The sequence below is a fragment of the Sinocyclocheilus grahami genome, unplaced genomic scaffold, assembly GCF_001515645.1.
Source record: "Sinocyclocheilus grahami isolate Dianchi unplaced genomic scaffold, SAMN03320097.WGS_v1.1 scaffold92.1, whole genome shotgun sequence".
NCBI lineage: Eukaryota > Metazoa > Chordata > Actinopteri > Cypriniformes > Cyprinidae > Sinocyclocheilus > Sinocyclocheilus grahami.
In genome coordinates, this window is record NW_015505271.1 from 1618442 (window position 1) to 1629093 (window position 10652).

Consider the following 10652-nt stretch of genomic DNA (forward strand, 5'->3'; position numbering starts at 1 on the left):
TTTTTAGAGTCATGAGAATCATGACGTTTATTCATATTTTGTTTTGGGGTGAAGTTAAGTATTGGAAAATTGCAATGTTGGGCTTTAAAGGTTGCACATTTTTTACCACTGTTATAATATACAGTGGGGCAAAAAACTATTTAGTCAGCCACCAATTGTGCAAGTTCTCCCACTTAAAAAGATGAGAGAGGCCTGTAATTTTCATCATAGGTATACATCAACTATGAGAGACAAAATGAGAAAAAAAAATCCAGAAAATCACATTGTAGGATTTTTAAAGAATTAATTGGTAAGTTCCTCGGTAAAATACGTATTTGGTCACCTACAAACAACCAAGATTTCTGGCTCTCACAGACCTGTAACAACTTCTTTAAGAGGCTCCTCTGTCCTCCACTCGTTACCTGTATTAATGGAGTACATAAGCTTCTCAAAAACGTCAATGCATTTCCAGCAAGTAAACACCATTTTCCTGGAATCTTCCTAGACCCTAATGACCTGCCTGTAAAATACCTGAAAATGCATATTTAGGCTAGAGGCCTGAAGTACAGTTGTATTGACCTCTATAAAACCCTTCCTGGTATGCTAGAAGGCTGAATCTTTAGTATGTTTTTAAGGAAGCTCAGGCAGAGTTTCATTAGACTACACTAAAATCATTTGGAATATTTAGTTACAGTTTGCTAAATGGGCTCTGTTGTATAAATATAAAGTTGGTGGTTTAAATAGTCCACGGTTTCATTTCTGCCATGTTTAAAATACAGTATTATATATTTTTAATTGAATAATTTACACAAAATAGGCAGCAATGGTATCAGTAGGCACAGTATAAGCAAATATTTTCCTGCCAAACTGGTTGCCATGAAACATTTCAGAGTGCTCTTATATGTAGTCCAGCTTATGTTTAATGTGAAGCACAGGTAATATTAAATTGCTAAATACAGTATAAACAAATGTTGCAGTTTTGCCACAGTTGGTCTTAGAATGTTAAAACACTCATTGTATCATCCAGACCTTCAGAGGACCTTCAAAATCTGTGGAGTTTTCCTTCATCTGGAAGACACATAATAAGCAAGATGTGTATTTAGGGAAACATTTTAGGTGGAAATGGGAGATTCTATTGTGATTGATGCTAGTAATTGACTCCTTTCTTTCATTTTGCACATACAATTGTATTTAACGTCTATTTCACTCCATTGTTCTGTATCCTGAAAGGTTCCCCCTTGTGCTTGTGAGTGTAAAACGGAGGGTTCCTCCCACAGCTGAGCTTTTATAAAGGTCAGACAGTTGGTTGGTGGACTATGCCTGGGCTCTGCTGTCTGTGAAAGCAATCACAATGGCTTTAGGCAACTGGGGAGGAAGTGAACACATGCTAGTGCCATTAGTCACTGCTCCTGGTGGCTTTAGTGAGGCCTTTCTTTCTCCTCAAACATTTTTCTTATTTATGATGGGAAGGACCACAGTTGGCTGGACACTGTTTCTGCATCTTTTTTGAGGGGCAGGCTGATTCACTTCCTAGCGTGATGTTGTTGGGTTTTGATCCAGACACTTTGGGCCAATAATGGTTATCACAGGGCAATAGTAGAAAGCAGGACTGAGACCGTTTGCAAAGTCAGTAGTTGTTTTTGAGAGGGTCATTTGTTAGTGAAAAGAAATCTTTTTTTTTCCCTATAGAACTCGAGGTTTTACCGCAAAACAATCCAAATTGTGACGCCACGTCTTCAGAATATCAACCATATGACTTAGTTTACTGAATGGCATTTTTCTGTCTGGGAGCACTCATTTATTATTGGTGAAAAATGTCAGAGTTCTTGTTGTCAACAAGCATTTGGCTGCCGTGATGACAAACATATCCTTGGTGAGGGGCAGGCTGATTCACTTCCTAGCGTGATGTTGTTGGGTTTTGATCCAGACACTTTGGGCCAATAATGGTTATCACAGGGCAATAGTAGAAAGCAGGACTGAGACCGTTTGCAAAGTCAGTAGTTGTTTTTGAGAGGGTCATTTGTTTGTGAAAAGAAATCTTTTTTTTTCCCTATAGAACTCGAGGTTTTACCGCAAAACAATCCAAATTGTGACGCCACGTCTTCAGAATATCAACCATATGACTTAGTTTACTGAATGGCATTTTTCTGTCTGGGAGCACTCATTTATTATTGGTGAAAAATGTCAGAGTTCTTGTTGTCAACAAGCATTTGGCTGCCGTGATGACAAACATATCCTTGGAAGGGAGGAGAGGTTTCCGGTTTGCGTCAAACCTGCTGGATCACACCGAATAGAAAAATATCTGCTCTTAAAGTGACTCAGCATACATGCTGGAACTGTTAATGCAGGGCTGTACGTTAACTTTTTTTCCCACATAGCACTGGTGCTACAGAGGTTGAAAGTTTTGTAGCACAGGCCAAAAAGTTGTAGCACAAGTATAAAACGTCTGTTATCATGTCTGAAAACAAACACATGGAGTTCATCACTTAAACAGGCACTGATGTTCCATACAGAGCACAAAAAATACAAACCAGCAAAAAAATTGTTTTTGAACAAAGTTTTCTTAATTTGCTAAAAACTGAAGAGTGCAGAAACATATCACCCTCTTACACCTTAAAAAAATATTAAATAAAAAAGAATGGCAGACATTTAGGCCAAAGTGAGCAAAGATAAAAATCTTTGTCATTATTTTATCTTTGTTATTAGAAAATAAGAACAAAGATATACATTACTAATACACATAATATACAAGTAAAACAAACAGTGCTTCATTTTTCAGGTACAGTATTTAGCAGTAACATTCAAGAAATTGATTGAACAAATATTAAAATAAAACACTATATACACTATATACATAAATTATGACTGATAAGTTCATCAGTCAAGAGCAGTGAGCAGATTTTTCCTGTGTTTTGTTGTTTTATTAACATTAAAAGAATAGTTCACCAAAAATGAAAATTCTGTCATCTGTCTTTCAATTCTGTCATAGTGTTTCATTTTTATACCATCATTTACTCAAGTTGTTTTAAACCTGAATTAGTTTATTTCGTCTGTTGAACATAAAAGTTATTTTTGAAGAATGTGGGTAACCAAGCAGTTGCTGGTCCACAGTGACTTTCATGGTATTTTTTTTTCCCTACTGTAAAAGTCAGTGTGGACCAGCTACTGTTTGGTTACTCACATTCTTCAAAATATCTTATTTTGTGTTCAGCTCAAGAAAGAAATTAATACAGGTTTGGGACAAAATGTGAGTGAGTAAATAATGACAGAAATTGATTTTTTTGGGGTGAACTATCCCTTTAATGACAGTCGGCAGCATGTTTAGTAGCTACTGTCTCTTTAAGAGCTGCACATGTTTCTCTCTCAACTGTTTACTTTCATTTTAGACATAACCAACTGTGTTTATATGTAAACCTTGTGTGTTTTTGACAGTATTAGACGCGAAAGACAACTTAGTCCAATAATCAGGCGCTTTTTGACAGGCTCTCAGTGTGAGCGCACTTCATGAGTACGCTCAGAAAAAGCGCTTGCAGAACAGCACATTTATTAAATGTTTAACCAGTATTGCCTTAAAGCAGATGAAAATAATGTAGTTTGTGATTGCGCATAAGTGCAGTGTCCCGCGAGAGTAACTCTACCGCTGAGCTAACACTGATGTGAATGCATGTGGCTTACGGCGTTGTACATTATATTGAGACGGAGGGAGGCACCAGGGGCCTCATTTATAAAATGTTGCGTATAAACAGTCCTAAATTTGTTCTAAGATCATTTCTCAAAAGCGTGTAAGTGCGATTCAGAGAAAACGAACGTGAGCGTGAGTAACACTTGTGTGCGCCTCTATTCCAGATGTGGCATTTATAAATCGCAAATGATGTTGAAATTGTGCGCAGCTGACTGTTGTCAGATCTCCGCCTTGGACACGCCCCCTAATTAATATCATTACCATATAAAAGCACACGCCAATATCTGAATTTCTATGCTTGAGAATGACGAGCACAAAGAAGAAAAAAAAATGAAATTGAGGTCCTGCTTGCGGAGGTAGAGGTTCGTGCGGGAACGCTTTTTATTTAATAATATGTAATTATTCTGTGGACAAACAATGTGTGTGTGGTTATTTTTTGTTGTTGTTGACTGTTATCAAAATTACTACTTCTAGAAACAGTATTAGTAGTCGTAGTAGTAGTAGTAGTCGTAGTCGTAAAACAATTAGGTTTTCAAAAGTAAGAATAAACTACGAATTAAAGTAACATTTTCAGTCATCTTATAAAAAGTGAGCCATCCTACTTATAAAATCACTTACTATGACAACTAATAAAAAGTTCAGTATCACGAAATCCTTGCAAAACTTTAAAAAACATTATTGAAAGAAAAATTGGACGTTTCATATCATAATATAATTAATTATTACACGATTATGGTCTCCAGTCAAAAAAAAAACCTGCATGTGATTTGTCATTTCTTTATATTTACACAGTTTACTAATGCTGCTCAAATGTGCCTTTAATGTACTGACACAAAAATATATAGGCCTAGTGCATTTTATACAAATATAACTGCTGTAAATGACAAAAACAAAGTTTAAAGCTGATGTCGCTATTCATTTTCACAGAAGCAAAGCAGCAGATGTTATAAATAAAAGCAGTTAACAATGTTATTGAATAGAATAGGCTATATTAAAACCGTTTTTGCATGACATGGGCCTATTCTTATAGGCTACACAGACAAAACAGTCGGAGATGGGTTAATGCATTTTTTTCTTCTATTTTACGCATTAGTAGTAAATCAAGACTTCGCAAGTATTCTTGTGTAAAAAACAAAACAAAAAAAACACCTTGGAATAAACTGTGTACAGAAAGCGAGTAAAGAACTCTCAATATTAGGCTAAAAAGGTCAGTTTAATCTCGCAAAAACTCCCGTTAATAAAAAAAAAAATCTGACTACACTGCACAATTAATCTCTTACACTGCATCTTTGTTGTTTATGATGAATTCGGTGCTTTTATTATTATTGCAGCTTAGATTTTCAAATAGCTGCAGTACTCCGACTTTGCCACAAGGAAAAGTGCGTACGTCTGCTCAGACCCTGACGTGGCGGTAAGTACTTTTCCACGTCAAAGACCGTTTTTATAAATATGAATGTTGCCGTGGATTTTACCGTACCCACACTCTAAGATCAAATCTGTGCGTACGCACATTTTATAAATGAGGCCCCAGAACTGCAGCTGATAGAATGTGCGCTGTAGCACGATACAACGATATTTCTTCAAAAGCAGATCGTGGAGACATTTTAATCGTCCACGATCAAAAATCGTCATATCGCACACCCCTAACTACCAAGTATAATCAATCTCACACACACAAACAAGCACAACGAAATCACATTCACACTATTAAGCGGCTGTATTATGAACATGCAAAACTGTATCGCACGCGTGCTACAGTGGTAAATTTATTCATCGCACAGACCAGTTTTTTCGTAGCACGTGCAACATACAGTATATGTCACACTGTACAGCCCTGGTTAATGCATAGGCTATTCTTCAAATTTACTTTACTACTACAGGAGCTTTAAACTCATTCTGGACATTGTGTAGAGACTCAGTAGTGCAGAAAAGAAATACATTTTTGAATCTCTTTGGAAATCAGGAGTATGTTTCGCAAGAATATAAGATTTCAGTCTTTCTACTTCAGAATTTCACATTTAATTCCATGTGTTACTTGCCATTTATTTGTAAAATTTAATAGCAATTTCATGATTTTTTCCCCAAAATCCCCCCCCATGTGTGCTACCGTCACATGGACGCTGAACTTATCTTTTCTCCTCATCTACTACACTCCCAATTTACTGATATTCTACCATTCTGGAAAATATCACTCTTATCGTGGTGAAATTTTGTCATTTGTTAGATTGAGTTTTCCATCTGCTTTCCAACATGCAATGGAAAACTGCAATAAAAAATACTTGGATGCATTCTCATGAAATAACGGAACACACACAAAAAATGACTTTAAGGTGACGTGTAACTTCTGTGCTATTTGTGGCACTAAATGGAATTGCAGTCTGAGCAACATCATAATATTTGATCAACCAATGGTGTGAGGTTACTTGTTTGTCCAAGCAGTGGCAGACCGGAGGAGTATTTGAAAACAGTAGTGTTTTTGCTGATCTGGTTGGTTCTACACGTGGAAAGAATTTACACACTTGACCATTAATTGTATAACACTTGCTTAACTTAGCAAAGACATTTTGCACTACTACTATATATTGGTACAAAGAAAGAAGGATAACAGAAAAGTAAGTATCAAATAGAGAAATTCCAGAAGGCAAATGTTGTTTCTACTAACCTTTGGGCTTGTTCCTGAATGACATCTCTAAAAACCTGAGCTGCAGTATGTCTAAAGCAAGTTTTAAACTTGTATATCAGTTTGAGTTTGGCTCGTCTATGTAGGATTAGCTCAGTATATCTGAATGATGACAGAATCAGACCATCATTTGTGATGGTTAGCGCTCTTCATCATTTCATCCGTGGGCTGCTGCTTCAGTGACATAAAGGAGATGAACTCCTGCTTCCAGACTCTTTCCACTCGCTCCAAAGCAGAGCTAGGCAACAGCTCCAAACATCAGATGACAGTATGTCTGAGTGTATATTACAGTTCAGTAACGTGCCAAGAAGCTGTTCTGTTAAGGCAAAAACATACTTGAGCTCAGAATGAAAAATGAGTCAGAGTGAACGTTATCTCTGTACGCCAGATACCTGGAATGTTAATTTCAAACAAAAAAGAAGAAAAGAAAATCAAACATTTCTCTGTCGCTTAATGTGTTTAATATTAGCTGCCATTGTTATTATGGGTCATCCGGTATAGATGTGTTAATCATTAAAAGAAAAGGGATTTTTCTTAAAAATCCAGACTCCATTTCAACAGACATATTGGAGCGAAATAGCTAAAAAGTGCTCTGTGTGCTCTTTCATGACATACCTTTCATTACACAATCTGTCGGAATAACACCATATTCATAATTGCACCTGAGGAGTTATGTCAACTTCTTGGCTTCTTGAAATGCTGTGGCCTGCTGGTCTTGATGTTTGATATCTCAATAACATTGTATTATTTTCCCTGACAGTGTGGTTTTACCTTTACAGCCACAAACGGATTCTATGGCTTTACTATGTAATGTTTCAGTACATTTGTAAGTACCATACTTGAATGTTTACATGCTAGTTTTACTTTCCCTCTAGTATATTTCAATGGTCAGTATTGTATTTGACTTTAAAAGTAAAACTAATAAAACATATTTGAACTTGTACGCTGACGAACAACGGCATTGTGCAGTGTAATATCCTTATCCTCCTTGATTTGGGCTGTAACAATGACAGCAGTTTTTGCTAGTGTCAGTGCTGATATCAAGAGCAACTGCAACCAGGAAAGTTTAACACAATAGAACAATACCAAGCATTCAAACATGAGCCCCACCTACTGATTAAATCAAATATATGACTTTACATACAGGGTGACTTACAAAATGAAAACAGCAATTGCTATAAAAAAAGCGAAAATAAATTATATTATAAATTTTAGATGTCAAATCATCAATTGCATTTAGTTTTTCTTTAATTTAAACAGGGTTGTTGCATTTTCAGTGCATGTAAAATAGGGGGGAAAAATCATTTAATTGTTTTTTATTTTATTTTGGCACATACTTTGTGAACCCTTCAATAATGAAATGCATAATGTGGTTTTTGTTTTCGCCATTTTATAAATTTATTAAAAATTGGCTGAATCTACCTTCCATAAGTAACAGTAGTCAGCTATGAAATTGTTAATTCACATCAATTGTAATTATATAATCTGTTGGAGTTGTATTTTGCTTTTTGAACTAAATCTATTGTTTGCAAAGTCAGTTTCCCTCTTTTCATTCTTCCATTTATTTTTTCCTTTCTCTCCCACTAGAAGTTGTTAAACAAATATAAAGGTTTCCATTGCATCGCATTCGATGTGTTACAAAAAGAGTGTTTGTTTTGACAAATGAAGCTGAAACATTTGTCAAACATTTTGGATAAACCTAACTTGACTTTGGTTTCTTTCCATTTTCAGTTCTGCAAGTAGTTGCTGGAAAATATCAGGGTGTCTAACTAAAGTATATTTCTGAATATTTGATCAAGTTTCAGGGGCAAATCTCTTTTATGACCCTTTGACCAAAACTCGTGATTTGTGGCTTTCTTGTTGTTTTGACATAAGAACAGTAACTATGCAGCACAGCCTAATCCAGCACAGGTGGACAGTGCCAAAATCACCTCCAGATAGAGATATGGTCATAGACTGAATGTGGCAGAGAGAGAAAAATGGGAGCATACAGTTTTACAATCTTCATCTTGGGTTAAGCTCAGTCAATAATGGCCTACTTGTTCAATAACTGTCTCTGTTCCCAAGAGACACATTATAGTTGTAGTAAATAAATACAGCCTCCAGAATCTCAAAAGAAATCTAGTCTGGCTGGTGGTGAATCAAAGTCGCCGAGGCATTGCAGTTCTAAATATGAAGTGCTGTCCACATCTTGAAGGACTAATGGTACTTGCTAATGGTTTCGGTGCCAGATATCAAAATGGAGTATCTTCAGCAGAAGAGAAATAAGTAATGCTATTTGGACTCATGTTTATAGATTATGTGATGAATGTTATGAAGAGCAAGCTAGATGCTGTTATATCATATTTAAACGACCTCTGCATCTGGAGAACACTTTGCATATATCTTTTTTTTTTTCTTTTTTTTTTGGGATCCTGTTTGATAAATATGTTTTCACCACTGCTGGAACTTTTCTACTTGATTAAGAGGCTTTGGCAAACAAGAGAAGGGAACTGATCAAGGTGTTTATAAAAAAAAAAAAGAGGCATTTTTTAAAATAGCAGTCACTGGAACAAGAACCATGCTGAAACACTTTCTAATTATTCTCTTCGGATTGGCCATTACATAACTGGTGACGGTGGAGCTCTCCATGTGAAAACTGACCAGCGTGGAACAAATTCTTTTCAGTCCTCTTTACTCTAAACACATTTGAAATGTCATTAGCAATGAAGACCTAAAGGTGCTGTAAGCTGTTTTTTTTGGAATACCACACATAAAATGTCCCTACCTGGGAGGTGATCATCTTGAGAAATTATAAGACTATCCCAGGCTCGGCAGCAAAAAAAAAGAGTCATTAGAGCAGCCTGCGCTTTTTCAGCCGAGCAGGAACAGTCCCTTGCTTACATAGGAATTTGGAAGTAGTGTTGTTGAAATGACCAAAGTGGCGGAAATGAGTAAAATGTCTGAAATCACTTTAGGACTCAACTAGGTCTGCTTAAAATAAATCATAATAAACATGTCTTGTAACTTTTTTTTTTTTTTTTTATCCAACCAACAGCGCTAAGATCCATTAGGGAAACCAATTAGAATAGTAGCTGCCATGTATAACGCAAGATTGGGTTTATACAGAAATGCCATGTGTAACTCAACAGTACGAAAACAGGAAAAATATTTGAAGTCATTAGAATGTAAGGACATTGAAAATCGATTAGTAGTGACTGAAATTATACATTTTAAGCTCTTGTTTAGAACTTGAATGACGTTTACACAGAAGTATGGTAGTCCGTATTCGATATTGTGTTTTGGTATAGAATAAAAAGGATTGTGGGGCCATATCGAAGAACTCTAATCAATCACCACAAAATAGCATCTAAGCTTCATAGATAAAAGGTAGAGAAAAGGTGGTTGTTATGTAACGCTATTTGACTAATGGTTGCAGGTGTAGAAGGCAAAAGGTTTGGCACAAGACGTGCCCTTAGATTTATGCCCAGTATTGATGTCTTTCACAGTAAATTAAAGTGACGCTAGGTCATGAGCCTGTTGCCTGAAGTACCGATGTGGCCAACAGCAGTGCAAAACTAAAAAGTGGTCAATGTCTATGTCACGGACATCATTATAAAATAGATTCTGGACCAGTTTTTGACAGTTTAAAGGCACAATACGTAAGTTTTCACTGCAGGGGTCGCATTTTCAAAACAATAACACTATATGAGACGCTTGATGACGCTAAGTAGAGTGGAATGATGGGAGATGTCGTTTTCACCATCCAGACTCATGTTCACAGATGAGGTAATGAATTAGTTTTTATTACCTGTATGTTTGATGATCACTATGTGACGAGAGGGGCGGGGCCGAGAGCCGTGGGAACGGAGCGAGGCCGGTGGAGTAATTGCTAATGCGCGACACCTGCGCCACTCACCGGTCTCGAGTCTCACGGAGGAGCTCCGGAAGGATACAAAGGAGGAGTGATGACAGGGAAAGAAGAGAGAGGACCAGGCCTGGATTTTATTTTGTGTTTTGGTTTTGTTTGTGCGCGGCAGTCGTCCGCGAGGGGCTGTCGCGCTATTTTGTGGTTATTTTATTATTAAAGTTTCTTTTGAGTGTTCGCCGGTTCCTGCCTCCTTCTTCCCGATTTATGAACTTTGTTACATTGGTGCCGAAACCCGGGAGGAAGGAGGGGCACGCTGCCAGAGATCCCTCGCCGCTGGGGTGAGTCCGCGGTGCCATCGAGTATGGCGGAGCAGTCTGCCGCCATGGACGCTCGAGGCGGTGGGCTGGAGTGAGTTGCCGGGGGCGGACGAACTCGCTGCCGGCCGCCTGGGATGTGGAGGG